The sequence below is a fragment of the Protopterus annectens genome, chromosome 1.part0 (assembly GCF_019279795.1).
Source record: "Protopterus annectens isolate FY-2018-M chromosome 1.part0, PAN1.0, whole genome shotgun sequence".
NCBI lineage: Eukaryota > Metazoa > Chordata > Ceratodontiformes > Protopteridae > Protopterus > Protopterus annectens.
The window spans coordinates 202425382-202453127 of NC_056725.1; the positions used below are offsets into that span (position 1 = coordinate 202425382).

The 27746-nt window shown below is 41.0% G+C and overlaps 1 protein-coding gene across 2 annotated transcripts in view; it reads right to left on the reverse strand.

Moving 5' to 3' along the window:
* LOC122790142 (glucagon receptor-like) overlaps positions 1-27746 on the reverse strand; it is a 2645547-nt gene that overhangs the window by 512657 nt on the left and 2105144 nt on the right. The window lies entirely within an intron of this gene.

Below are 27746 nucleotides of genomic sequence, written 5' to 3' on the forward strand. Positions count from 1 at the left end.
TGTGTGTGTGTGTGTTTCCAGCTGCCTCTGCAGATGAACATGCTTTTAGATGCTTCGCAACACATACCTTGGCTATTGTCAGCTATTCCCTTACGGATGATGTCACCCGCCTAGAAGTATGCCTCTGACAGCGCTGTGCTCAGTAATCTCGGTAGCGCGTTCTGTAAATGCATCATGCTGTAGTGAGTTCATGTAGGTAGGCATAGGTTCGACTCCCGTCCCTTCCCCGTGTGTGTGTGAGGTGTGTGTGTGTTTCCAGCTGCCTCTGCAGATGAACATGCTTTTAGATACTTCGCAACACATACCTTGGCTATTGCCAGCTATTCCCTTACGGATGATGTCACCCACCTAGAAGTATGCCTCTGACAGCGCTGTGCTCAGTAATCTCGGTAGCGCGTTCTGTAAATGCATCATGCTGTAGTGAGTTCATGTAGGTAGGCGTAGGTTCGACTCCTGTCCCTTCCCCATGTGTGTGTGTGTGTGTGTGTGTGTGTGTGTGTGTGTGTGTGTGTGTGTTTCCAGCTGCCTCTGCAGATGAACATGCTTTTAGACGCTTCGCAACACATACCTTGGCTATTGTCAGCTATTCCCTTACGGATGATGTCATCCGCCTAGAAGTATGCCTCTGACAGCACTGTGCTCAGTAATCTCGGTAGCGCGTTCTGTAAATGCATCATGCTGTAGTGTGTTCATGTAGGCAGGCGTAGGTTCGACTCCCGTCCCTTCCCCGTGTGTGTGTGAGGTGTGTGTGTTTCCAGCTGCCTCTGCAGATGAACATGCTTTTAGACACTTCGCAACACATACCTTGGCTATTGCCAGCTATTCCCTTACGGATGATGTCACCCGCCTAGAAGTGTGCCTCTGACAGCGCTGTGCTCAGTAATCTTGGTAGCGCGTTCTGTAAATGCATCATGCTGTAGTGAGTACATGTAGGTAGGCGTAGGTTCAACTCCCGGACCTTCCCCGTGTGTGTGTGGGGTGTGTGTGTTCACAGCTGCCCTAGTAGAGTGTAGTTATTTTAGACGCTTGGCAACACATATCTTGGCTATCGGCGGCTATTCCTTTACGGATGTTGTCACCCACCTGGACATGTGCCTCTGACGGTGCTGTGTTCGGTGATCCACGTAGCGCGTTCCATACCTGTGTCATACTGTTGTGCGGTTGGGTATGTGGGGGTGTGGTCAATCACCATGCCTGCCAGATGTGTGTGTGTGTCTATGCTCCCAGCCGCATGGGTTCATAGGGTATGGCTTTAGAGTTTCCGCACAACACTTATATCCTGCCACCATCCCTGTGTTTGTGGATGGTGAGACGCAGCTCGTGGACTGCCTGTGTGCCTTCTGTGGTTGGCGACCTCCGTAGCGTGTTCTCCACGTGCACCCTGCTGTGGTGTGGTGGGGTGGTGCTGTGTACGTTACACTCATGGCCTTGCCACATGTGTCCGTCTGTATCTCTCTCGTTGTATATCTGCATACCTATGTTGTACCCATAGCGCTGCTCTTGCATGGACAGCTGTCTGTCCCATGTATCGCATATTTGCACGGCTGACACATGGAACTGTGGTACGATGCATATCCACTCATTGTCCATGCAACGTCCGTATTCCAGAACACCCTAGAGACATCTGCTGGATATCGTGGCAGACAACTATCCTTGCTGTACTGACACTGTACCCGTACACACCATAAACCTTGTGTATAATTGCCTATTTATGGTGTGTGTATGTCTAACTGTGCTGTACGCATGGTCGTGTGTGTGTCCCGCTATAGCCATCTGTGCAGGTGTCGCCACTATGGGTAATCCTTGTAGACCGCTGTTTCATGTGCACGTCTCCACATACCTGCAGACCTCCTACGGCAGCGGCCTTAGATCGACCGCTGCCCTAGGCTATAGGGCTCCATGGCACCCACCACCACAACACATGGTGCCCCCATCCTGGTGTACCTACATGACATACCTACTAGACAGGTGGCCCTACTAGTGCGGCGCCTAGGCAGCCGCAGGATTGGCGTATGCCTACGGCCGGCTATGAGCACATCACAAGGCATACGTTTACATTCAGTGTTTTACAAAGGCTAGGTTATAATACCAGAGGGGGGACCTCATCAACTATGCTTTAGAATGCGGATTGAGATGGATTATTAGGTGGAGAGTTGACCACACACCAGGGCTGACTGATGAAACACTGATGAAGCCTCTTTTGAGAAGCAGTTGGCTTAAACCCACATAACAGGAATGTAGTTTAGGTACAGATATACAGTTAACATACATTAGTCCACTCTTTCAGTTGTTTACCACTGTATTACATTGATATGATATACATATCTTCTATATATATTGTTAGATCTTTGATTGATGAGTATTAGGCATAGTACAATATCATATAATACATGTTTTAATAGGATGTTTTTGGAGATGTTAATATATGTGTGTGTAGTTAACATTGCGTCTGTGCTTTATATGCTGTGGTTAATTGTTCATTGTTTGCTGAGAAATTGACCAGTGAAAGTGTAAGGAGGGATATTTAAAGCTTGGATGCTTTTATGTTATGTGTAAGTCTGATGGAGCCTACAGGTGAAAGCGCTTACTTGTCTTTGTATACCATTTGGGCACTGTCCTGGACAATGTCTACGTTGACTGTTTCATCTACCTATGTGTGTTTTGGATTGTGTGCCATAAGGTGCCAGCGGTTCTTTGATGTTGATTAGATGTATTCCATGGTCAATTGACATTAATCCTATTAATTCACTGAAGGATGTTCTTTATAAGTGGGACCGCCATAGTTTAACCATCCTATGACCTTCCTAGCTGAAGTTGTTAGTATGCCATTGGTATGTGTTCCACAGGTCACCCATTTGTTCCGCAGTATGGAAGCGAGTGATCCCCATTTTGGTGCTGGCAGATTGAGTGCTGTATGCGCGGTATTCGCACGGCGGTCTGACTTTGTATGGGGAGTGTCTACTGTAGTCCCTATCTGAATTTCCTGTGTTATGCCTTACTGCAGCTGTGTAATTTCACCAGGTTTGCATTTATGGGTGCCATCTTGGTCGTACGCTTGTCCATCCATGGGAATTGCCTACTGGACACTGGTATAGGGCAGTACACATTTCACACCTGTATTTAGCATTATCCGGTGGATGCTTTGCATTATTAGTGGGGAGTAAGGCATGTGCTATACCCACATCCCTCCCACGGGGCGGGACAACGGATTATCTGCCAAACAACACCGAGCCCCATTTCTGCATACCCAGGATCCCATGGCTGCAACCCTCGACGGTACCCATTACACATCCTTCATGTGTGCGGGACTGGGATGTGGACGCACTTCTATGGACTCGACCATCTGGGGATTTCTGTTCATATGTCCTGCATTTCATGGACACTTGTCATCAACCTTGAACACGCTGGAGGTGCATATGTCTAGCTGTGCCGTAGTCACGGCTGTTACTCCTTCAGGGTCGCTCGATCGCAGCTGGTAGATATTGCATAGGGATCAATTTTTGGGGTCCTACAATGGACACCAATGTGCATATGTAAAGTGTAGAACTTGTTGGACTGTGTACATCTGGCCAGTGGTTTTGACTGCTGCTGTATGTTCCCCAATCGCGGATGTCTGTTTGACTACCCATATTATGTAGTGCTACGAAAACCAGGTTTTTCAAAACTGAAACCAAATGGTGTACATCCAAAGATGCAGGTTAGCAACTGCTTTAAATCATCCTCAGAAGTCCCAATAGGAAAGAATCGCCACTTTATTGTCAAAATAACACCACCAAAACAAGTAGATCACGAGCACTTTCGCCCGGTCTTACCGGGCATTTTCAAGTGTAAGTAGCTAAAACAAATAACTAAATAAATAATAATGAATAATTTAATAATAAAAATGATAATATGTTATTTGGACAATAGCTTCTGCTATTGGCATACAATGCGTGGGTGGTGCGGTTACCATACATATGGCTTTCTCAAAAGCCGACTTCACACTTCTAAACACTAGTGTGGTCTCCTTTAAGGCCCTGAGCCAGTGGTAAACATTACTCAAGCCACTGAATCACTTACATATGCCTTCTACCAGCACCTACAGGACTGCATGGATCAGGCAATCCCTTACACAACTGTGAGTCTTTGTACCAATGCCAAGCATCCAGTCTGGTGTACCCCAGCCATACACAAGCTCTACAACGAAAGGAGGTAGCTACTACAAGACAGAGCAGAATCCTTGTAAGGTATGACACCCTTGCTCATTATATGTGAAGAACTACAAGCTCTCATGACATCATCCAGGGCAAATCCGACAGATATATCACCAAGGACTCGACAGACAATCATACGGCCTTCTTTAGCTATGTTGGACACCTGGGAGGACACTCCCAGATATGCTCGGACTGGGTTCAGGATGATGTGAAGTTTACTGAACATACACACATTGCCAACATACTGGCTGACAGGTTCGGTGCAAACATCTCCCCCCCCCACATGGAGAGATGTCTGTACCAGAGGATTGTGGCCCCCAAAACTTCTGTAACGCACAGGTGGGACATGCTCTCCCCAAGGCAGTGAACACAGCATCCATGGGACCAGATGGTGTCCCAGCTGTGTACTCCATGAACTCATTGGGAATTAGACCCACAGTTAGGACGGCTGTTTAATCTTAGCCTCACCTCAGGTAACGTACCCAAGTTGTGGCGCACGGTGACTGTAGTCCCACTTCACAGGGGCAGTGCCTCCACTGACCCTGGTAATTACTGTCCCATTAGCTTGACAAGCCTTATCTGCAAAGCCATGGGGAAGGATCATAATGGAACTCATAGATGACGACATAGGGGACTTGCATACTTTGCATCCAACCCAGTTTGGCTTGGTCAAAGGCAGATCATGCGTTTAAAACTTGGTTGACATTTTAGGAACAGTCACCGAGGCCATTGATGAGGGTCGGGCAGTCCATACAGCCTACCTCGACCTGGCAAAGGCCTTCAACACAATACCCCCCTCAGGTATCATTGATAAACCCATCGGCTTGGATGTGAACCCGTACATCGCAGGATGGGTTGCAAACTGGCTAGGTGACACAACCCACATGGTCATAGTTGCTGGCACCATGTCAGACTCACAGCCGGTCACAGGCGGTGTCCCACGGGGCTCAGTCCTGGGTCCACTCATTTTCTGCATCTGCATTTCCAAAGTACAAGCAATCACAGGGGGGTTATGGCTGACAATGTTTGCAGATGACTGCGAACTGGGTGCCATAGTGGGATGGACATCTGACACAGATATCCTTCAGAAGGGCCTCACAGATATGGATATCTGGTGCCAGGGACATGGCCTACAGCTAAATGCCGGGAAATGCATAGTCATACCCTTCGGGAAGAACATGGTTACCCCTAGCTGCCATATAGGTGGCAATCCACTGAGCACAGAGGGAGTTACCAGGGATCTGGGGACCCAGGTTGTCAGTCACCATTCATTTGACACACACATTGCTAACGTAGTTAGGTAGACCTTCTACATTGCACACCTGATGGTGCAGGGATTCACATCTAGATCAGGGGAGGTCATCGTCTCCTTGTACTCATCACTCATTAGACCTATGATTGAGTACATTGCCCCGTTCGGAAGATATCTGACCCGACACCTGCAGCAGCTGGGAAGGCCCCATAGGTTCACGTCAAACGGATGCAGGGTGTCAGGAATTTGTGTTATGCTGCCCGACTGACAGGACTCCTGCTCCATTCAGTCACATACCACTTGCTCAGTGGTGACCTTTGCCTGACATACAAGGCCATGTCGACCCATATTTGATGACTATGCTTCACCTAATGGATCTACATCCCTCAAAACCACAGGGGCAGGTGACGTGAACCTTGACACGGTCATTAATAGAATGTGTTGGAGGGACAGATTCATCACCCAGACACTCACTATGCTGTGGAACAACATCCCAGTACATGTGAGGCAGAGCGCCTCGCTGGCCTTGTTCGAGGGGGATCTTGACCAATGGATGGGGGATTGCAGATATACCCCAGGGATTACTTCATTGTCACTGCTTGACAGAGGTACAGCAATATAATAGGCATTATTATCTTCAGACTGGAGGGTTGGCAAAGGCAACATAACTATGGGCTAGGGTTATAGCTGCCCTTGGGCAGATAGCCTACTATGTACCTATGGACCTATGAACCTATGTTCATAGTTTGTCCCATTCACACTTGTCTATCCCCTATCCTCATTCGTATGTGTATATTTCTGTGGCACATGATTGAACTATGTATTACCTGCAGGTATGCTGTGTACAGTGCACATACGTCACGGTTGATTACAGTGTATCTGTGTACCTACCTCTGTGATACTGAGGACTACCACACATCCTTCGCAGCATTACATGCATATGTCCATACTATTATTCGTTGGCCTGTGGGGGGTTGTTAGGGCAACGGTTACACGTGTCCCTGTTTGTGCACGCATCATGGTGGTCTTTGACCAGCCTCCGTTGCTATCGTGGGATGGACGGTAGTGTTGGTGTGTGTTTGGGATGTGTTTCCACTGCCGGTACATCTGTGGGGGGTGGGGTTGGCACATGTTCCTCTTTGCAGGGAGCCCCATCTTGGACATTTGTGTCATGCGTCAACACTTGGCACATGCCATATGTCCTGTGCTATTCCCACAGTTGTGTATGCCTTCCTGCATTACTACTGCGTGTTACTGGCTGTTTGTATCTGGTACGCATGGCTATTATGTTGGATAGCTTGGCCTATTCCCATGCTATGACATACCCATTCATCCAGGCATATACATGTTATTACATCCTTTGCATTGGCCGTGGGTGTTTGGCCATCCGGCAATGCTATTCTCAACATGTGATGTCCCACCTTCACCTTCTGTGCATGTGGCACCCTGTTGAGGCGTCCCGCTTGGTGGGCAGATGTTCCGCCATATGTGTTGTGTTTGACATGTCTGCATAGCTAATCATCAGTACGGTGGCTGAACATACTGCCTTGTCCAGATGTGTACAGTTATGGGCACCATGGCGTGTGCATGCCTATGGGGTTTCGACAGGTCCATACCACATGCGGGATGTACACATTCTGCCGACACATTCACATGCAGCCATTTGGATATCTGTACCTGAGGTGGGATGTTAACATGTGGGGTACATATTTGCCCGTGTGGCACTGCCTAGGACAATACTTCTTACTACATTTCAGGTATACCCATTGTGTGTAGGTGTGCAGCTGTGCAAGGCTGCTAGCTGGGTTGGGTGCACGGTCATACATGGGTGCGGGTTACATGCTATGACGGGGCTGTTGTGTATTACATTTGCATGCATGGGTTCTGCTTCTGGATATTACGCTTAGGCATACGCCGTCCTATGTGTATGCGACGGGCACGTTGCTGGGTGTAGTACATGTTGCTATGCACATGTTTGTCTGTGTTTAGGGTATCTGGTTTCCTTCTTGTTGTTATATCGACACGGCTACCCGGCTGTGTACTCTCGCTACTGCTGGTGACCATGCCCATGTGGCTACTTCTGTGTAGGTGCGCCGCGCTGACATGCTGCGGTACACCTTCACTGGGTATGCCCACTGACAGTGCATTGCGTGACGGACACGGTATTACGCGTATCCTTTGTTCCTTGGACGGGTACAATTTGGACTTCGTGGGTTAATGTTTGGTTCTCCGTTTTGTGTGAACGGGTACTATGTTGCATACTCTGCGTACGTTTCATTATCCACGGACCCTGGCTGGTGCGGTTACTATTGCAGGCGGCCTGTGGAAGTCAGCACTTTAGATTGCTCATCGCCTGCCGGCTTGGCCACGCCTACGGCCGCATCCTACTTGGGCTCGCTCACGTGCCCTCTGCACGTGTCTGTGGTTGCGGCGCGCACTCATTACTATGCATATGGTGCTGCTACGCCGATTATACACTGCACTGCCGGCGCAAGCCTTACACTGGCCTTGCGCCGAGTTTCATGAATCCTGGGGCTTGTCTTTTTTAAGATGTTAATTGTAATTGTTTTTTAGATCCTTGCAGAAACTTCACTACATCTTTTACTCTCAGCAAAGTAAATCTGTCTCCATCTGCTTCCACTAGTAAAACAGCTGAATAAATCAAATGAACAGTATAGCTGGGCTGGAGTAATTCTTTTTGTGTTCTCACCATTTGTTGTCTCAAACCATACAGTCTTGGTGAGTAATCTGTTGAGAGATAAATATATAATTTTTCGTAAGGGAATTCAGCCATGCTGCCTGCCTATTGTTTCCAACCAACCAGTGTCTAGTGCTTGCTGAACTCATGATCATTACACATGTCTGGGGATTTGATTTGTGGTCTGCACATTCTGACCTTTTTCCTTACTCTGTCAGTCCATTCAATTGATGGGTTTAAATATTAAGGATTATATATTACCTCCTAAAGTAAGTGGTCCATTAGCAATGTAAATTTGTTCTCTGGGATGGTTTTGTGTATTCCTTATATTCTGATGTTCTCTCGATGGGAGCAATTTTGTAGTTCATCTGTTTTCACTATTTGTCTTCTGTATTACTTATCCAGTACATTTATTTCTGTACTTGCTGTCTCTTGAGTGTAACCAAGCTTTTGTTGACTTTTTTTAAACATTTTAGCACTTTATATACACACACACACACACACACACACACATATATATATATATATATATATATATATATATATATATCACTCATCTCTTTTGTTGTGTCATTGTGACCTTATAATAGACTTCCAGTTCTTCTGCCACCACAAACATTAAGAGAATTAGCATTCTTTCTTCTGCTGATGCTGTTTTAAACATTTTTTGCAAGTTTTCTGGGTCCCCTCCACTTTTAGCCATTCTGTTTTGAAAAAAAAAAACAAGTCCTTTGTATCAAAACAAGAGTTCTTTGTATGAACAATCAGTAGAAATGAAATAATTAGGCATTCATTAAAGTGAATCTCACTAACTAAGCAGCCATATTCCACTCTGGCTACTCATGTCCCTAGGTTAGCCCTGGCTGGAATATCACACTTCATACCTCTGAGATTTTAAACTCCTACTTATCTTTTTGGATCTCCACTAAAGGTTAGCTAAGCAGATATCTGCCTTTGAAAATGCCGAAACACATCATAAACAAAGGAACTAGACCAAATACATATGTAACTAGGAGTATCACACTTGTAATAATTACCAGTTTTCCTGAAAAGACAACTAATATTACAATCCTAACACCCTCGCTGAGAGATCACTTCCCAGTGATAGTTACTTGGTCCTTGAAAGGCAGTCCAAAACTAGCTTTACAATATTGACTGTTCTTGAATATCAGTAGAACTCAATGTATAATATCCATGGCCATTCTGACTAACAACCAGTGTATGTCTTTACCACAGCTGACCTCACTGGATTGAACTTTTATAAATCGAGTCTCATCCAGAAAACATTTAGGTATATTTGTCTTGATCTATAACTAAAATTTGACACAGACACTGACCACCAAAGCACATCAACATACTGGGCTTATATAGCTACAAACAGTCATCTAAGACTAGAGACAGGACTACACCCACCTTTCCACTTTCCTTTACCCTCTCTGCTGCTTATACTTTATCCACACTTTAGTGTGACACAGAGTCAAAATTTAAAGCATCATATTACATAATAGTAAGGGATATATAGTCACTACATTACTCTTAAATTTCTTTGTTAGGATTCTAAAACTGTTATTTGTTAATTTTAAACATGTCCACAGAATACTGTAAATCAAGGAAAGGCCATCTTTAGTTAAAATTACATTCTAGTATCAACTTCAGCGCAATGTACAGTTATCAAGTATTAACTTTATCTATTAGAACAAAAAATGTAATCACCATAGGAACTCTTTTACTTATTCAGTTGTTAACTGTATAGGTGAAATTATCTGCCTTACAATATTTTCACCCATAAACAGGGTTTAAAGGGCAAGTATGAATACAATACACACTGACATTTTAAAGTACCAGTAAACCAGTCTGTTTTGGGGAGATGGGAGGAAAATGGGATACCCAGACAAAAAAAAGAAAAAAATAATAATTCTCGTATGTAGAGAACATGTAAAGTCTACTCAGACAGTGACTGGAGGTGTAGCTTGAAGCCTGGATCTGTGTGACAGAGCTCTTAACAATGAGCCACAGCGTTATCCATACTTCAATTATACAGCCCAATAACAAAACGTACTTCAGAGTCACATTAGATATTGTATCTTAGCCCAAGTTCAAGGTCACCTTTAAGAACCACCTAATTATAATACATTTGTAATTACGATATTGTGTAAATGTGCACATTGTTTCTTCACTACTACTTAGTTTATAGTTATATTTTTGCAGATTATTGATATTTCCCATCCCTATATACTCCTATGATTTGCGTAGCTGTCTCTGTCTAGGCAGCCTCATTAGGGTTTTGTATAATCATAACATTTTCCACTTCCCTGCTGTCTTATGATTTTCCTTCTAACAGTCAGACCCCAATAATGTGTTTCCCAATGATTCAATAATTTATACCTCATGTCTGATGTGCTAATGATATATTTTTACCTCCTACTATAGTGCATATACTTAAATCTTTATGACTTATGCAACAGCTGTTATTTATACTACTTGATAGCTGTAGGCTTCAGTGAGAAAAGTTTGAATCATATCCTGAAAGATTTTTGCAAAAATTATGCCATGAGCACATGCAATAAAAATTGGATGTATTGCAGAAATGAAAAAGTGCTACAGAAAACTGTAAAGCAACAAACTTGTTCAGGGAAATTCTGCCTAGATACTGGTTATAATGCCAAAACTATGAGATGATTTGATTTTATATTTCAGATATAATATAAAAATGTATTTTTCCTACATCTCATGATGAATATGTCCAGACATTGTTATATCTCTTTAATCTTGCATGGGGGAGTTGCAGTATCAGCTGCAAAGCTGTTCAGCTTATTGAGAGCATTTTAGTGAAGTGCAAGACACATTTTGCACACTACATCTCTGGTATTTTAGTAAAAATTTGTAAATGATGTCTCTTATTTTAATAATATTTCCAAATAACTCTACAAATGTAAGAAACTATGCATATTTGAAATCAAACAGCAGTGGCAAATTTGTTTATCTTAAACGATTGGATATTGGATAGCAGTGTGACATCCGTGCACTGGCCCAGTAATCAAGGATCCTCAATCCTCACTACTAACACCAGTGAGGGACATGCACATTGGGAGGATGAACATTACACACACACAGTAAAGTACAATTTCCCTTAAGAGCATACAGAGATCACAATCAGTCTGGGGCTGTTTTTTCTCTCTCTCCAGATCCCCAATAAGATTCCTCACTGGCACAGCTATAGAGTGGAGTCCTTAGCCAGGGTTCTAAGCCAAGTCCTCCCAGCACTCTCTCTGTCCAACCAGTGCTTTGTGTCCCTGTCCAAGTAGCTGACACACACACACACACACACACACACACACACACACACACACACACACACACACGCACACACTTTGAGATTTGATTTATACACAAACACACACATGGGGAAGGCTGTCACAGTTTTACTAGCTATGCTCCCTTCTGCCCAGACCATAATGTAATTAGCACTGCCACCGGAACTCCTACTTATCAGCTACTATAAGGCCCTTCCCAAAGGGTGACCAATTCCACTGTTTAATGTTACTGTTAAACAAATGGTAAGTGTGACCAAACTTTAAGGCTATTCTAGAGTGGCCTATATAATGTTACCAAATACATGCAAGTACTGCAAGAGCTTAAATATCTCTATACAAAATCAGCCACCATTAATAGGTTTAAATATATTTAATAATAAATAATAAAAGCACAAGACAATAGTCTTTAACTCAGCACAGTGACAGCAGAGTTCGCAATCACAGGAAATACTTTAAAATAACACAGTAGGACAGTCTCACATAATTACAGAAAACATCTACACTAATTTTGCTATATTCCTATCTCTCTCTAAGAGAAACTATGTTCTAAATAACTTACCTACAGAGCAAGGCAATGTGCTGGTGAGTTGTTAACAGGTACAAAACAAAATACAAAATGCACTCTTTCTCTCTGAGATATTTCTTAAGTTAATAATACACATTACTGCTGGGTTAGCTAGATGACATCACTATTTGACACTTGCATCTAGTCCCCAGGCTAAACAGATACCAACAGAATTTAACATGTCTCTCTGAAAAATACTTATCTCTTAGAAGCTGACAATTCTCTGTTAGATGCTTGCTAGAAACTGGAAGTCATAAAACAATTACATTGGAAACCTGTAATTAAGAATTTCCTGCTGCAGACATTCTGTATTCTAGCTCTGGTAAACACACTCATAAAATTCTTTATTTTCTCAGAGTTTGCAAGTTAACTCTGTATATTCCAACTTTTGCCATGAAACCATACATTTGCATTGACATATAATTTATAAACATTTCTGCTCTTTTACAGCAGGGTGTACTGTGGTTACAATCTTAAAGCTCAGTGCAGAACATATAGTTTTCTTACATTTTTAAGACAAGCATACAAATCAAATTACTATTCACAAATGACAAAGAATTATTTACAAAATTCTATCTAGCTGGGCTGGCAGTGTCCACATTTCTCCCCCCAATGAGAACTCAACCTAGTTTTTCAAGTGTCCCTTGAGAAATGTTGCTTGAGAGGGTTAAGCCTATCTGTGAAATCCTTACCCCATTCCTTGTCTTGAGATTCAAGCTGCCTTGGCATTACTGATCCCATTATTGTGCTGCACTGTCCCATCATATGCCTGCAACTCTAGGCTCCACCATAGTAATTTGGGATTTTCCTGGCTCGTTCCCTGTAGTCACAGATCCCCCTCAGACTCCTTCTGCCTTGTGCTACAAATATGCAGCACAAGGACCTCCCTATCATGGTAAAGTTTCATTATGTTAACATGGTACAATTTGTGCCCCTGCCTCCTGCCTAGCAGTTCTACCATGTAGTTAACATCACTGACCTTCCTTACTACATTGTAGGGTCCCTCCCAAGCTGCTTGCAGCTTGTTGTGTTTGACAGGAACAAGAACCATTACCTGCTGCCCTACAGCACACTCTCTAGCCCGAGCATTTCTGTTATACCAGACCTTTTTCTGCTTTTGGACTTCTGCTAGGTTTTCATTGGGAAAGGCCATGAGTTCCCTAGACCTTGTTCTGACGTTTAGGACATATGGCACAACAGACTCCTTGTGGGATTCACACTCCCCCTCCCACTCATCTTGAATTAAATCTAGAGGCCCTCTCACCCTATGCTCATACAGCAACTCAAAGGGTGAAAAACCTGTGGATTCCTGGGGAACCTCTCTGTAAGCAAACAACAGATGGGGCAACTATTTGTCCCACTCCCTCTTAAACTGGTCTGCAAATGTCTGTAGCATGAAATACCTAGATCAAAACAAATCAGGGAAGTGAAACTAAATTCAATAGATATCATTTAGATATCATTTACACAACCTTCTTTTCTTTAAAATGGGCTTGATAGAGGCCCTCTCATTCAGGCCCTTCCTCGATCTGCCCGTAAAAGGACAATCCAACGAGTTTCCTTATATTCAGTATGTGTAATGATATCCCCTTCCCTGATACTCGGTGTAATGGCTTCAATCACCTGAAATTTAAACATGTGGGTATTCCCATATTCGGCTGTATGCTTAACAAGTGCATTATGTAAAGACCCATTTCTCATGTGATATAGATGTTCCCTCATCCTATCACGTAAGGGTCTATTGGTCTTCCCTACATAAAATGCACCACATGTTCCACACTGGGCCAAATACACTACATGTGGAGTCATACAATTATTGCACCCTTTAAAACGAAATTCTTTATGCAGGTAAGGATGGTAAAAAACACCAGATGTATCAACATATATACAAAATTGCAAGACCCACATGGTTCAGTGTGGCCATATACTGGCCTCCCTGTTGTGTGCCTATCAAAGCATAAGAGCCTCTTTAAATTCTTGTGATTCCTATACTGAAAACTGGGATGACTACCCACAATATTACTTATCTCATTATCTACAAGAAGGATAGACCAATGTCGATAAAATAAATCGGTGACATGCTTGAAGTCACTTGTATAAAATAAAGGAATTCTAGTCTGACAGACTCTATTAATCACACTGGAGTTATCCAGTTCCAAAGATGATCCAAAATACGGTCATGCCCTGGTGGATTGAAGGTCCACCAGGTCAGACCACTGTCTATTAAGTCCATCAGTGGTGTAACCTCTGTCCAAGAACTTCTTTTCCAAACTGGTCAATTCCTGTTGGAACCCAAGTAACCAGGTATTTAATCTAGACACTCTCATGCCCTGACCCCTAACAAGATTTTTAAAAATATAGCCAGGATGCATGCTGGATCTAAACAGAAAAGCATTCCTATGACATATTTTTCGAAAAATCCCTGTATTAATCATGGTATTATTCAATTTCGCAACATAGACATCCAAATAGTCTATATCTGTGTATGACAAATTATAAGTAAATCTAAGACAATCAGTCAAGTTATTCATAGTACCAAAGAACCTAACAAATTCTTCCACTGACCCTCGCCACAAGATAAATAAATCGTCCACAAAACGTCTGTAAAATATGACATCATTCCTAAATTCGATAAGAGGAAATAATAGCTCAGTCTCCCATTGAGCAAGAAACATATTGGCGTAGCCATTGGCACAAGATGTGCCCATAGCTACACCATGTTTCTGTAGGAACATATCTTCCCCAAAAATAAATGCATTATTATTCAGAACTGTTTCTAAAAGAAACATATCAAATCAATCTGCTTAGGCTGATACTCACTGTGTGCAGATAAATAATTCTGCACATAGTGTATACCCAACTCATTAGGTATCATGGTGAATAATGATTGGACGTCAAGAGTGACAAAAGGCAACGCACTAATATCATCTAACCCTTTAACACAGTCATATAAATCTAATAGAAACTGTCTGGAGTCTCTTAATACAGTTGGATTTAAACTAATAACTGGTCTTAGGAACTTTTCAACCTACAATGACAAAGGTTTGGTAACCCATCCTCCACCAGCAACGATGGGTCTCATGGGTGGGTTCCTAGGATGTTTATGTACCTTAGGCAACCCTTGTATCACAGGAATCAAGGGATTGATGGTATGCATAAAAGAGAACAGCTCATCAGTAATAAGACCAGCTACATGGAGTTCTCGGATATCATTACCTACAGAAGAAATTATCCTGTGTACTTCAGGGGCTGAAAGTTTACTGTGGAAACTGGTATCACTAAGCATGTCATTCATGGCTTGATGATAAAAGGCTTTATCCATGATAACTATTAATCCTCCCTTATCAGCAGGCCTAATAATGAGTGAGCTGTTATTCTGGAGATGACTCAAGGCCTGTCTCTCAATATAAGTAAGATTATGTTTACAAAATCTTTTAGAATGGCCCCTGTTATCATAAAACTGTAAGATGTGTTCCTCAGTCAACTTAGAATAAGCTTCTACTAAGGGATGATTAGCCGGTACGAAGCTACTAGGTCTCCTTAAATAAGTTTGTGATTCATTCACTCCATTATCTACAGATTTAGGCCCACTATAAATCAAACGTAACATCACATCCTTGCAGAAAGTCTTTAGATCTAAAACAGTATCAACAACATTACTGCTACAAGTTGGAATAAAATTAAGACCTTTGGTCAGTACACTAGATTCATACGGGGTCAAACAATGACTGGATATATTAAAAATCAATGACTCTTGTTCTTCCCCCACATTTTCTTCAGAGTCTGATTGGGGTAACGTTCCCCTGATAATTTCCATTTGTAACGTCCCCTGCAGGCTGATCTCCCTCGCCCCCTATCCTGTCCATCCGGGCAGGTAGTGGAAAAGGGAGGTCACCACCAGTACCCGTGAAAACAGTATCATGCATGCTATCCTGGACTGCCAACCTGCTCTTGTCCTTAGGCCTGACAGAACAATTCATGTTCCTAGATTTCAAGTGAACTGAATCCCCTACATTGACTTCTAAGTTAGGGCCATCCCTAAAAGTAGTAGGCGTCACACTTACTCTATTCCCAACTCCACTACCTGAGTTAACAACTTCATTGGAAATATTAGGGTTGTCAGTAGACTCATTACCACCTGAATGGGTACAAGCCTGCCTATGTGTAGGACCCATAGGGTCCCTTTCCAAGTTCTCAGGTGGTACCTGCTCTCATTCCTTATCACAATGCAAAACAGTGTTAACATCAGTTGAAACATTTATAGTAGTCTTGTCATTAATCAAAGCAGTCCTATTAACATCATTACATGAAATGACATTATAAATATGAGTACTTAAGAGTGTTTACTAGTATTGAAGCTACTATTTTAAAATTGGCCGGGGCTAAGCGGAAGAAAATATCTAGGGATGTTCAACAACACAATTCTGGTACCGCTTACCCCCCTCCCCCTTTAGTTTCTTTACAGAACAACATTAATGTTTTGAATGACAATTGTTCTCCCACGGACAATTTTGATGCTCGCAATGTTGATCCTAATCCACCTCATGATTTAAGGAGGAGTGAGCGTATAAGAAACCAAGGTAACGGTCAAGGTTTTGACAACAATCGGGGGACAAGGCTTAATGGGAATAACAACGGCCAAGACGCTGACATAGACAGTTCTGGTGATAATAATTTTGGTGCCAATTTGCCCCAACAAGGTTCTCGGGGTTTTCAGCGGCGCCAGACCAGTGCTTCCAACAACCCGAGGACACCCAATCACCAGGGTCGCTCTCGGAAGAGAAAGAATCAACGCAGGATGTAGTTGATGTTATATCCCTAGCTCCTAGAGTTTTACCTAACTCGGCTGGTGACTTTTTTCTGTACAACTACTCGGACATTGTTTTTCCTCAAGATATTATTAATTTTTTTTCTTTAGGATTAACCTTTGTCCCCGACACTGACATGAACTTGGTTTCTACTATTATGGACCTTAAATTATTTGTTAGAATAATTAACTTTAACGTAGTTTTTGGCCCTAAATCTTTTTGTTCTGACTCATTAAGAGTATCTAGTGTGTTCAACCCACCCTTGTATCCAAATCTTGTCTCTTTTGATAAAATATGTGAGCTTGATTTTAGGAATTTTTGTAACAAAAGGGTTAGATTGCATGGAAGATGAAACAACATTTCAGAACATGAGTGGGATTTTATTAAACTTCTTAAGGATTGTCGAATACGGTTAATGAAACCTAATAAAGGAGGGGTCCTTGTCTGTATGAACCATTCTACTTATGTTACTTGTATGTTGGCCCACTTAGACAATCCTTTTTATCAGTTAGTGAGCATTAATGAGTTGAAGTATAGAACATTTACAGCTTTACTATGGAGTAAGGGGATCAGGAACCGTACCTAGAGCCCTTGGTCAACATTATACTGTTTACATACCTTCTCAAACATATGAATGAAACTATCAAAATTATCCCCCTCTGGAAACAGTGGAAGACATTTACTGACCTTTGTTGCTTCTGGGTTCAGTTACTCCCTTCCCCATTACCTCCATGACTCTGCTGAAGAGTGAACATCTCCTTTTCATGTTGCCTCTGCCTCTCCTTCTCCTAAGCTTCCAGACATAGTAGTTTCTCATTTTCCTAGGTCTCTAAATGCCTCAGTCTTTCTGCTTCTTCCATTTCTAAATGCTTGGCATCCAACTCAAATCTCTTTAACTCCAGATGGATTTTTAAGTCCTTTATAGAAAGGTTGAGCTGTTCATTCTCTGAGTGCAGTACATCTCCACAGCCAGTCTGATCATCCTCCTGGTTGCTATTCTCTGATGCAGCTGTGACCAAAGCTGCAATCATATCTGCCTTAGTCAGGTTTCCAGGCACCAGTCCTTTAGCTTGGCACATCTCAGCCATCTGGCTCCTTGTCAGCTTGCCATACTTCTCATCTGACATGCTTGACAGCTCTCCTGACTAACTAAGCTAACAAAAGAAATAAAACAATTGTGATTTGAACTCTGAATGTTCACTGCACGGCTGATTTAGTGTACAAAAACACCTTCAGTGATCACTGTACGCAACCTACAGGAATTCACTATCCACACCACTACAAGCCAATTATGTGATGTGGCTAACTCACCACTATCAACCAATTAATATTTGATGTGGATAGCCCACCACTGCCAAACAATTAATATGTGATACCCGTGCATTGGCCCAGTAATCAAGGAGCCTCAATCCTCACCACTAACACCAGTGAGGGCTGTCCACATTGGGAGAATGAACTGTACACACACACAGCAAAATACAATTTCCCATAAAAGCACATAGAGATCACAGTCAGTCTGGGGCTGTTTTTCTCTCTCTCTCTCCAGATCCCCAATATGACTCCCCACTGGCACAGTTATAGAGTGGAGTCCTTAGCCAGTGTTCCAAGCCAAGTCCTCCCAGCACTCTCTCTGTCCAACTAGTGCTTTGTGTCCCTGCCCAAGTAGATGACACATGCACACATTTTGAGATTTGATTTATATATATATACACACACACACACACACACACACACACACACACACACACACACACACACACACACACACACACACACACACACCTGGGGAAGGCTGGCACAGGTTTATTAGCAATGCCCCATTCTGCCCAGACCATAACGTAGTTAGCACTGCCACCAGAACCCCTACTTATCAGCTACTAAAAGGCCCTTCCCAAAGGGTGACCAATTCCACTGTGTAATGTTACTGCTATCCAAATGGTAAGTGTGACCAAACTTTTAAGGCTATTCTAGAGTGGTCTTACAGTGTCATCAAATATATGCGGGTACACTAAGAGCTTAAATTTCTCTAAACAAAATCAGCCACCATTAATAGTGTTAAATATATTTAATAATAAATAATAAAAACACAAGACAATACTCTGTAACTCGGCACAGTGACAGCAGAGTTCACAACCACAGGAAATTCTTTAAAATAACACAGTAGGACAGTCTCACATAAATATAGAAAACATCTACACTAATCTTGCTATATTCCTATCTATTTCTAAGATAAACTATGTTCTAAATAACTTACTTACAGAGCAAGGCAAAGTCCTGGTGAGTTGTTAACAGGTCCATAACAAAATACAAAATGCACTCTTTCTCTCTGAGATAGTTCTTAAGTTAATAATACACATTACTGCTGGGTTAGCTAGATGACATCACTATTTGACACTTGCATCTAGTTCCCAGGCTAAACAGATGCCAACAGAATTTAACATGTCTCTCTGAAACATACTTATCTCTTAGAAGCTGACAATTCTCTCTTAGAAGCTAGCCAGAAATTGGAAGTCGTAAAACAATTACCTTGGAAACATGTAATTACCTATGTTACAAACAATAGAAAGAGTTTCCAGCTGCAAACATTCTGTCTTCTAGTTCTGATAAACACACTCATAGAATTCTTTATTTATTCTTCTCAGAGTTTGCAAGTTAAATCTGTATATTCCAGCTTTTGCTATGAAACCATACATTTGCACTGGCATATAATTTTACATGTTTCTGTTCTTTTCCAGCAGGGTGCACTGTGGTTACAATCTTGAAGCTCAGTACAGAACATATAGGTTCATAGGTTCATAGATTATTACTAGGATAACTGCCCTTATGGGTCATTTTAAGTCTAGCCAATTACCTCATGTGAGAATCAAACTCTGTATGTTGTGTCTGTAAGGTAAATGCCTTAACCACTATGCCAACCTCCCAACCAACCAATATATATATATATATATATATATATATATATATATATATATATATATATGTATATATATATATTTTTTTACACTTTTAAGGCAAGCATACACGTCATATTACTATTCACAAATTCTGTCTAGCTGGGTTTTTATTTCAAAGGATATAGCTTTATGGTCAGATCTAACAAGTGATGAAGATGTACAAGGGCTGGTGCAAGATACCACCATATTAGAAAGGACAAGGTCCAAAATGTTATTTGCCCTAGTGGGGCTGATGTATTACAGGTAAAATGTAAGTCAATGACCTCATTAAATTAGAAATAATTTCATCTTGTTCCAGCGGTGTACCAGACATGCCAGCCATCTCCAGTCAAAAAAAAAAATGTCATGTCATAAATTCCACAGTAATGTATTTCACCTTGTTTCACATACATTCTCTAATTTTGACACATAACAAAACCACAGTTATAATCATGAATGCATAACCATTTGAGAGAAATCTAGTAATATATTTCAGAATGTTTTAATAATTTTGCAAATACAGTAACTACCATCCAAATAACCATAATGCCTTTGTGTTCAGAAAATGTATGATGGACCAAGTGCAATGCTGTGTGCACTAAAATATTACTATTAGTTTCATTTTTAAAGGAAAACACTCCAGTCTACAAGAAAAACACAGCACTCGGTACTGTAGACATGCTTCACTGAGCAAATGTATGTGGCACTGTCCAAAGACCTATGAACCAAAGTAACATGTTATAGTTTGTATCCAACAATAAAATAAAGGTAGAAACCCCCATTACCAAAAGCAGTCAGTAGAAGCTATCATGTTCATATTAATAACTGTATGTCTCATTGATTCCAGTAATACAAAGGAAGCACTCTCCAACAATCTCAGAACATTTGGATACATAGGACATTGCATGATAAGCCAAAAACAAATCACATTGTTCACAGTTATTTATTGTTGCTTGTTTTACGCATCCTGCTAGTGAATACTTCAGTCCTCAATCACATACTGACACTGTGGTCATCTGGTCCAGTTAACTTACTGGATGCAAGTGACATACTAAAGTATTTCTAATCCCATCATATATTGTAAGGAAGCAGGCCCCACTCACTCCCCAGTAACTACAATGGAAGTGGGCATATGTTTGACTAATGAAATGCAAGTGGTACTGTCAGTGGCGGCTCATCCTATTGGACTGCAGGACTGCAGCCCCCCAGCTGAAAACCAAAAATAAAAAAAAAAATCTCAAATCCCAAGAAACTCATGCATGAGTGGAAAACTCGAAGCTGGACTGCTGCTTAACCAGTCTGCATATGGAATAAGCAGCAGTCTCACAGATGCCCCAGAAGTCTATGCAGTTACAGTCACATAGACTAGAAGGGGATTGGACTACAAGGTCTGCAGTCTGTGCTCGCACACATGCGTGGCATTCTAGAACCGGAACTAGGCTTGAGAAACGGTTATGCCTTTGCTGAAACTAAGCCTCTGGTGTGGTTATGCTGAAAACTGAGCACCAGGTAATGTGCTTTGCTGAAATGGAACAGAGCTTTATTTATGCTGAAAGCTGAAACACCAGGTACAGAGCTTTAGTGTGTGTGAAATGCCCCAGTGACTACAAGTACTCAGGAAATATACCTGGTAGTGGTGGCTAGACTCAAATCCTGTACCTTGGGAGCAGGTAGCAGGAGCTTGAATTCCCTACCAACCACCCTTGTGAAACTTTTCCTTCATATTGTTGTTCTGTTCCTCATAAAATCTGTGATCTCTGAAAAATAATTACAGGCATTCGAATTTCAGACTTCATATTTTTCAGAAAGTACATAGTAACACAAAACCTTTTATTCTAGCAATTTTCTGTTTATAAGATTGTTGTTGGCTTTGTCCAGGTTTTTTGTGTTAACAGGTTGAGAGCTACAGTGAGAACTGAATTCACTGAATATGTTTGTGGGCTGTATTCCTCCATTATTGGCTTTGTCTAGGTATTTTGTGCTATGAAGTTGAGAGCTATGGTGAAAACTGAATTCACTAAATGATAGCTATTTAAGTTTCTGTCTAGCTGTCTTTCAAGAAACAGCTGATTTGGCATAGTGGTATGTTGGTCTGACCGTAGTGCACAGGGTCCTACGTTCAAGTGAAACGCATGGTGGCAACATAGCATTTTATTCTAGTAACTTTTCCAAGGTTATACAAGCAATGTTTAAAATGTGTCCCTAGTTTTTAGGCTTTTGTCCCCCCCCCCCAATAAATTTTAGCCTTTTCCAGATTTCTTGTGCTTCAAAGTTGTGAGATATAGCTGAGCATCAAGTGGATTTTATAAGGAGCTGAGAGCTTGAAGAGAAGGTTAGTGCTGCTTATGCTGCATCTACTTGCATTGCTAATAGAACAACAGGTAGTGTACTTGCTTTTGACGCATAAGGCTGAGGGTTCTACTCCCAAGGGACAGAGATGCATTGCTGATGCTGTGCTGTGTTGTATTTTTAATGGGGATGGATGCTGCTGTCCTGAGAATGTCCTCTTTGGTAGAGATACCTAGTAACAATGAACCTGTTATCAGTTTGCCATCCATCCCCTATTGCAATATTACTAGCTTATCATTTTTTATGTAACATAGGAAATGTATTCCTCAAAGGCAACAGGCACTTTATTTGTAGATGAAACAATGACATATAAAGTTGTTTGCTAGCAGCAACCTCTTCATTAGTTACAGATCTCTTTAATGTGGAATTATTTAGATTACTTTTACTTCTGCAGAGATTGTGCATATTTACTGATACTGGTGGATTGCAGAAGTTTGAGTAGACTTTTATAATGGAAATGTTCTGAATTGGGCAGTTTTGTCATTATTGGTGCATGCATTTTGTTTCATTGTTTACTGGAAAAATGTTCCAAATTATAAATTTAAAATAAATGAGAAGAAATACCAACAGACTCAAGCACAGCCACAGGCCAAAAAATCCAAGAAATAAAGCCAGTCCAAAGCAATAAAAAATCCACAATTTATTTCAGGAACGCACACAGGTAAGCGCTTTCGCATAGGAGCTTCATCAGACCAAATAATAACCATACACCTGACTAGTATTTATACAAAGCAGTCCTACTCAATTAAATAATTACTCAATTAGCCATTAAAAACCACAGTGTACAAAACTAGATAAAGGTATGTATATACATATATATATAAAAAAAACACAATACATGCACGATGTGTGATACATATATTATATGAATGCCAAAATATACACATATATATATGGGTCTACTTCTTTTGACCTAACTTTAATTTGCCTGACACTCATTTGCTGAGACCAAATGACTGAAATTTCATTCGCCTGACACTTCATTTGCCTGACACTTCATTTGCCCGACAAGTATTATTAGCAAGAAAATGGAATATGCCCCCTTCCCCACTGCAGTGTGACCCTGGAGTTAGAATATATAGTTAGGGGGGGTGTGGGGGGCACAGCCCCCCACTTACTTTTCTGTTACTAAGCAATATTACATCAAAAGTTAACAATATCATATGAAATGAAGTCGGGGGCTTCACACCCCCTAACTATATATTCTAACTCCAGGGTTGCACTGCAGTGGGGAAGGGGGCATATTCCATTTTCTTGCTAATAATACTTGTCGGGCAAATGAAGTGTCAGGCAAATGAAGTGTCAGGCAAATTAAATTTCAGTCAAATGGGGTCAGGCAAATGAGTGTCAAGCAAATGAAAGTTAGGTCAAAAGAAGTAGACCCATATATATATATATATATATATATATATATATATATATATATTCATATATTTATATATTCACAATATCTGTGAATTAAAATAAAAATAATAAATAAAAACTTACTAAATAAAATACACATAAACAAAAATCATAAAATACCTAGATCAAAACAAATCAGGGAAGTGAAACTAAATTCAATAGATATCATTTAGATATCATTTACACAACCTTCTTTTCTTTAAAATGGGCTTGATAGAGGCCCTCTCATTCAGGCCCTTCCTCGATCTGCCCGTAAAAGGACAATCCAACGAGTTTCCTTATATTCAGTATGTGTAATGATATCCCCTTCCCTGATACTCGGTGTAATGGCTTCAATCACCTGAAATTTAAACATGTGGGTATTCCCATATTCGGCTGTATGCTTAACAAGTGCATTATGTAAAGACCCATTTCTCATGTGATATAGATGTTCCCTCATCCTATCACGTAAGGGTCTATTGGTCTTCCCTACATAAAATGCACCACATGTTCCACACTGGGCCAAATACACTACATGTGGAGTCATACAATTATTGCACCCTTTAAAACGAAATTCTTTATGCAGGTAAGGATGGTAAAAAACACCAGATGTATCAACATATATACAAAAATTGCAAGACCCACATGGTTCAGTGTGGCCATATACTGGCCTCCCTGTTGTGTGCCTATCAAAGCATAAGAGCCTCTTTAAATTCTTGTGATTCCTATACTGAAAACTGGGATGACTACCCACAATATTACTTATCTCATTATCTACAAGAAGGATAGACCAATGTCGATAAAATAAATCGGTGACATGCTTGAAGTCACTTGTATAAAATAAAGGAATTCTAGTCTGACAGACTCTATTAATCACACTGGAGTTATCCAGTTCCAAAGATGATCCAAAATACGGTCATGCCCTGGTGGATTGAAGGTCCACCAGGTCAGACCACTGTCTATTAAGTCCATCAGTGGTGTAACCTCTGTCCAAGAACTTCTTTTCCAAACTGGTCAATTCCTGTTGGAACCCAAGTAACCAGGTATTTAATCTAGACACTCTCATGCCCTGACCCCTAACAAGATTTTTAAAAATATAGCCAGGATGCATGCTGGATCTAAACAGAAAAGCATTCCTATGACATATTTTTCGAAAAATCCCTGTATTAATCATGGTATTATTCAATTTCGCAACATAGACATCCAAATAGTCTATATCTGTGTATGACAAATTATAAGTAAATCTAAGACAATCAGTCAAGTTATTCATAGTACCAAAGAACCTAACAAATTCTTCCACTGACCCTCGCCACAAGATAAATAAATCGTCCACAAAACGTCTGTAAAATATGACATCATTCCTAAATTCGATAAGAGGAAATAATAGCTCAGTCTCCCATTGAGCAAGAAACATATTGGCGTAGCCATTGGCACAAGATGTGCCCATAGCTACACCATGTTTCTGTAGGAACATATCTTCCCCAAAAATAAATGCATTATTATTCAGAACTGTTTCTAAAAAGAAACATATCAAATCAATCTGCTTAGGCTGATACTCACTGTGTGCAGATAAATAATTCTGCACATAGTGTATACCCAACTCATTAGGTATCATGGTGAATAATGATTGGACGTCAAGAGTGACAAAAGGCAACGCACTAATATCATCTAACCCTTTAACACAGTCATATAAATCTAATAGAAACTGTCTGGAGTCTCTTAATACAGTTGGATTTAAACTAATAACTGGTCTTAGGAACTTTTCAACCTACAATGACAAAGGTTTGGTAACCCATCCTCCACCAGCAACGATGGGTCTCATGGGTGGGTTCCTAGGATGTTTATGTACCTTAGGCAACCCTTGTATCACAGGAATCAAGGGATTGATGGTATGCATAAAAGAGAACAGCTCATCAGTAATAAGACCAGCTACATGGAGTTCTCGGATATCATTACCTACAGAAGAAATTATCCTGTGTACTTCAGGGGCTGAAAGTTTACTGTGGAAACTGGTATCACTAAGCATGTCATTCATGGCTTGATGATAAAAGGCTTTATCCATGATAACTATTAATCCTCCCTTATCAGCAGGCCTAATAATGAGTGAGCTGTTATTCTGGAGATGACTCAAGGCCTGTCTCTCAATATAAGTAAGATTATGTTTACAAAATCTTTTAGAATGGCCCCTGTTATCATAAAACTGTAAGATGTGTTCCTCAGTCAACTTAGAATAAGCTTCTACTAAGGGATGATTAGCCGGTACGAAGCTACTAGGTCTCCTTAAATAAGTTTGTGATTCATTCACTCCATTATCTACAGATTTAGGCCCACTATAAATCAAACGTAACATCACATCCTTGCAGAAAGTCTTTAGATCTAAAACAGTATCAACAACATTACTGCTACAAGTTGGAATAAAATTAAGACCTTTGGTCAGTACACTAGATTCATACGGGGTCAAACAATGACTGGATATATTAAAAATCAATGACTCTTGTTCTTCCCCCACATTTTCTTCAGAGTCTGATTGGGGTAACGTTCCCCTGATAATTTCCATTTGTAACGTCCCCTGCAGGCTGATCTCCCTCGCCCCCTATCCTGTCCATCCGGGCAGGTAGTGGAAAAGGGAGGTCACCACCAGTACCCGTGAAAACAGTATCATGCATGCTATCCTGGACTGCCAACCTGCTCTTGTCCTTAGGCCTGACAGAACAATTCATGTTCCTAGATTTCAAGTGAACTGAATCCCCTACATTGACTTCTAAGTTAGGGCCATCCCTAAAAGTAGTAGGCGTCACACTTACTCTATTCCCAACTCCACTACCTGAGTTAACAACTTCATTGGAAATATTAGGGTTGTCAGTAGACTCATTACCACCTGAATGGGTACAAGCCTGCCTATGTGTAGGACCCATAGGGTCCCTTTCCAAGTTCTCAGGTGGTACCTGCTCTCATTCCTTATCACAATGCAAAACAGTGTTAACATCAGTTGAAACATTTATAGTAGTCTTGTCATTAATCAAAGCAGTCCTATTAACATCATTACATGAAATGACATTATAAATATGAGTACTTAAGAGTGTTTACTAGTATTGAAGCTACTATTTTAAAATTGGCCGGGGCTAAGCGGAAGAAAATATCTAGGGATGTTCAACAACACAATTCTGGTACCGCTTACCCCCCTCCCCCTTTAGTTTCTTTACAGAACAACATTAATGTTTTGAATGACAATTGTTCTCCCACGGACAATTTTGATGCTCGCAATGTTGATCCTAATCCACCTCATGATTTAAGGAGGAGTGAGCGTATAAGAAACCAAGGTAACGGTCAAGGTTTTGACAACAATCGGGGGACAAGGCTTAATGGGAATAACAACGGCCAAGACGCTGACATAGACAGTTCTGGTGATAATAATTTTGGTGCCAATTTGCCCCAACAAGGTTCTCGGGGTTTTCAGCGGCGCCAGACCAGTGCTTCCAACAACCCGAGGACACCCAATCACCAGGGTCGCTCTCGGAAGAGAAAGAATCAACGCAGGATGTAGTTGATGTTATATCCCTAGCTCCTAGAGTTTTACCTAACTCGGCTGGTGACTTTTTTCTGTACAACTACTCGGACATTGTTTTTCCTCAAGATATTATTAATTTTTTTTCTTTAGGATTAACCTTTGTCCCCGACACTGACATGAACTTGGTTTCTACTATTATGGACCTTAAATTATTTGTTAGAATAATTAACTTTAACGTAGTTTTTGGCCCTAAATCTTTTTGTTCTGACTCATTAAGAGTATCTAGTGTGTTCAACCCACCCTTGTATCCAAATCTTGTCTCTTTTGATAAAATATGTGAGCTTGATTTTAGGAATTTTTGTAACAAAAGGGTTAGATTGCATGGAAGATGAAACAACATTTCAGAACATGAGTGGGATTTTATTAAACTTCTTAAGGATTGTCGAATACGGTTAATGAAACCTAATAAAGGAGGGGTCCTTGTCTGTATGAACCATTCTACTTATGTTACTTGTATGTTGGCCCACTTAGACAATCCTTTTTATCAGTTAGTGAGCATTAATGAGTTGAACATTGCCTATAGTAAAATCAAAAGAGTTTTAGATGACCTGTTTATTGAGAAATCTATTGACCTTGAACTGTTTGATTATCTAACTATTGCAGCACCCAGAGTCGCGGCATTTTTTGGTATACCCAAAATCCATAAACAATTGGTCAACCCTCCCTTTAGACCAATTGTTGAC